A 4,599-nucleotide genomic window follows, 5' to 3' on the forward strand; every position below is an offset into this window, starting at 1 on the left:
GGGTCCATGAAAAGAGAGCCATTGTTGATCTTAACAGGGAAAGTCACCACAGTGAGGTTCCCCTCATCTATTTGCCAATCATGGGGGAACCTCAGGTAAGTGAGGTAAACACTTCTGTCTCTACTACTTCCCAACCACCAGTTTCTTTGCAAACTTCTGTGGTAATGGCATCTGTGACAATGACCAAACAGATGCCTACCCAAGTCACAAAATCAAAAATTTCAAAGCCCAAGTCTAAGAAATCATACTCTAGTTTCTCCCAAAAGGATCTAGTTTAAAAAAATAATAAAACACAAGAGGGGAGTGTGAAGGGGAGTAAGGTTGGTGAGGGACATGGTGAACATCAAAGAAACCCTAAGGATAAGGAGATAGAAGTTTGTGTGACCAAACCTAGGCACAATACAGTTTCCTAACAAACTGCATGTTGTGTAAGACATGCCTACACCTTAACAAGACTAAGTCAAATTGACAACCCTAAGTATATTGTATTGTAATCTTAGTTTACATTTGTACTTGTAACATTTAAAGTCTGTAAAAATGTAAAAGAGCAGACTGAAGTCTTTTTGTTTAAAGAATATCAAGCCTACGGATTCTATCTAGAAGAAGATCAAGAAGATCATGCCTCAGAAAAATTATGAAGAAGCTTAGAGTAGAATAAATCTGTTTAGATAAAAATATTATAAGTCAAAGATCTCTACAAGTCAAAGATTTAGTGTTATAGAGAAGTCACTCGACAAGTCCAAATGACTTATCGAGAAGTCAGAAAAACTTATAGAGAACTCACAGAGAGATATCGACAAGCCAAATTGAAGACATAAAGATTAGAGATATCGACAAGTCATTTCTTCACTAGAGAACTTAGAGTTATCGACAAGTCAACATTCATTAGAGAACTCTGACTTATCGATAAGTCAAATTCCACTAGAGAACTCAGAGATATCGATAATCCAAAATTCACTAGAGAATTCTGAGTTATCGAAAAGTCAAATTTGACTAAAGAACTCTGAGTTATCGATAAGTCAATAAGCCACTAGAGAACTCAGAGATATTGATAAGTCAAAATGAAGATATGAAGACTAGAGATCTTGACAAGCCAAATTTTTCTATAGAGAACTCAAAGACCTCTACGAGTCAAATTTATTATGGAGTACAAGAGATCTCGATAGGCCAATATACTTAACGAGATGTCAAGTTCTCTATAAACCAAATGGAGATCTCGAGGTAAAATCTCAAAGTACTATTTGCAGACCAGTTCAATATTCAAGATTTACAATCAACAAACAATCCAAATAGCTGGATTGACAAGTCTATAAAAAGTAGCTTGAAGGATGTGCAAGATCAATTGTGAAGATCAACTGACAAAGGAAGATCAAAGTAAACACATGATGCTAAGATATGCTAAGCCAGAAATAGGAGATACACTTTTCCTAAAATGGAAATGACAAGTGACAGTTTACTAAAGTTAATAGCATGTCTTATTGTACACTGTGTAAACCAGCAGTAACTAAATTATAAAGTTAACACTGGTCCTTTAGTCAGTTGTAACAATTGAGATAGAAAATCTTGTAACACTCTTAAGAAGAAGCTAAGCTCTTTATCAACAAAGAGCCTAGAAATTTTGTAGCAAAACATTCTATTATTCCTAATGGACTAACAATGAGATTTACAGAAGGGGGGTTGAATGTAAATCTCAAAACTTTTTCAAGTTTTGAGCAGTTTCAAAGGCTATGTGTTTAAGACAAACAAGTGTATGAATTGCTTTAAGCTAATACAGACAGATATATATTCAAACACTAATGTAAAGAACACAACAGACCTTAAAAACTTTTCTGGTGGATTGTTGTTCCACCAGAGATGGTATTTCAGAAAATCTGTGATTCAAGAAGTTGATCACAGCTGCGTCCTAGTACAAACTAGATAATTTTTCTCTCAAGATTTTTCTAAACAGCTCTGGAAAAATTCTTATCTAATTACTAGCTGCTGCTTGGTTTATATATCACCAAGTTTACAAGTGAAGACAAAGATAAAAATACAATAATAAAATAAGTTCTCCACTTGTTTCTTCTCCATTTTACTCCAGTGCATTGTTGACTATTGCCTCTTTATACTAGAGTAGAACGACTGCTTTTTCTGATGTTCCTGAAATAGGCTACCACATCTCAGTTGTCTCTGTCAACCCATGTGCCTCTGTTTGTAGGTACAACTACCACTTGTCAACTGCTATTTTAACAGAACATCCGTTGAAGCCTTCATCCGTTGATGGCTTTATCCGTTGATGTGTTAGCAGTTGAGGCTTTATCCGTTGATGCACTCATCCGTTGAAGGATGTTATCCGTTGAAGCTTTAGAGACATCCGTTGAAGCTTTGTTTCTCATCCGTTGAAGGTCTTTAAGTTATCCGTTGACACCATTTCATTTATACAAAATTACAAGGCATGAAATATTTACAATTGGCCTTCCTATCTGCATATCCTCTAGTAGTCAACATGACTTATAATTTCCCTCAACATTTAAGAATTATATCTCAAATTCAGAGACTGAAATGTGCTACAACACTAGACTTATTTCTAAGTAAAGCTACACCATCAACGGATAGCCAAAATGGTCTTATCCGTTGAGGCTACAAACACTAGATTTCTACTTAAGTATTTTGTTAAACATATCATCAAACTAATGCACATATATTCCTAACACATTCTTAATTTTAATATAAAATTAAGCGAGTTTTGAAAAGATATGTGCTCTTTATTATTGCATATTTAATTTCTGCAGTAACACATTTCACTACAAGACTTAATTTACTTTGTTCAACCATAAAAAGCTCAAAAAAAGCATAAAAACAACAAAACACATTCACCCCCTGTGTGTTTCTTCAGTGTTGTCTTCACTCCTTCTATGTGCCTTGGCCTTTCTTCTGTTTCCCTTCTGCCATTCCTCTTTTTCCTCCATACTTTCACCAAATATACTCCCAAAAACCTCATCTAAGTTTGCAATCTTGTCTTCACCCCTGACTTCAATTCCTTTCTCATTTTCAACTAGACTTGACTTTAGCTTTTGTTCAAGCTTTGCTTGTGCTCTTTTGTCAGCCTTGAGTTTTTCAGCTTCTTTCTTTAACCTTTTGGTTTCTTCCCTCTTGGCTATTGAGAATTTGGGATGTCCTTGCATCACACATATGCTCTTTCCCTCTCTAAAGATAATAGCCATGTTTCTCCTTACTGCCTCATCCATGGTCTCCTTGTGTTTTATGATGCTAGCACCCAAAACTTTGTCTTCATCAGGCTTTGGAAGAGGAAAGTCCACTTCTTTCATCTGAGCAAAGTCTAGAGGGTTCTTTGTGGAGTCCTTGCTAGATCTAGTGTTGGGCTTGAGAACCATAGGTTTTAGATTCTTGAAAGAAGTCTCTCCAACCTTATTTCTCCTTTCTGGCTTGTGCTCCATATTGATTGGTTCAACCTTTGTGCTATGTTTCACAGATATTGATTTATCTTGTGTAGAGCCAAACAACTGTTGCACCCTTTCATCAATTCTCCTCCTTTACTCTTTCACTTGAATTTCAGCTGCTGCTAGCTGGATTAAATCAATTCCATCAGGCTTTCCTTTGATTTGAATGATTGGAGAAGTAGTGATGGCAGGAACTAGCACTTTAGATATTTGGTTTTTTGTAGGTGGCTCTCCTTCCCCTTCCCTTTTACTCTCCCCCTTTTTGTTATCATCAAGGAGAGGGGTCAAGCCCTGTGCTTTTTCCAGCTGCATAAGTAGATTTGTTTGAGATTGTTGGTTGTGAAGAATGGTGGCCACAGAATCTTCAATAACTTGAACTCTGTCTTCCAATTTGGCCAGCCTCTTTTCAGTATGGGATTCCTTTTTCAATCTCAACAAAATGTCCTGCAATGTACCATAGGGCATGACTGAATCCAAATTTTCAGAATTGTAGGATTTCAAGTCAGCAATATCCTTTCTGAGTTCATCCACACTCAGATTCTGTCTTACTTGCTGCAACTTCATGAGATGCAGTGAGTCCAAGTGAGCTGTAAGGATAGCCTTTGTACCTGCATGAGAAGTTTTCTGAATGGCCTGTTGGATAGTACTGATTTGTTTGACTAAGGAGACATTGAATTGCCCTGTTGTAGACTCCTTTGTTAAGGCCCATTCAGGTAGATTTGGAATAGAACTAGGGCCTTCATCTCCCCCTAAGTTCATGCTTCCATCAGAAGAAACAAAGTCATCATCATCAGAATTTACTCCAAATTCTTCAGATGACTCACCAGCTGTTGAAGGCATCTTGTTAATAGCAGCTTTGTCCCTTTGAAGAGATGCTGTTGTATGTACTAGATGTAGTTTCTTTTCTGCCTCCACATTGCCCTGTGCAGCCAATAATTGATAGGCTAAAACAGGATGAGTAAAAGTGTCAGCATCCAAGGAAATATTATCAATTACAGCTTTGTAATGTTGCTGAAATTGTCTTTCCTTTTCAGCATCATTCACAATCATTGACTCACTAGCAATGGCTGGTTCCATCCTTATATCTGCTGTACCTGCCTTTCTCTCATTTTCTCTATGTTCTTGCATCAGGGGCTCCCCCTGGCTCACACAACTCACT

The sequence above is a fragment of the Apium graveolens genome, chromosome 7 (genome assembly GCF_009905375.1).
Source record: "Apium graveolens cultivar Ventura chromosome 7, ASM990537v1, whole genome shotgun sequence".
NCBI classification, from domain to species: domain Eukaryota; kingdom Viridiplantae; phylum Streptophyta; class Magnoliopsida; order Apiales; family Apiaceae; genus Apium; species Apium graveolens.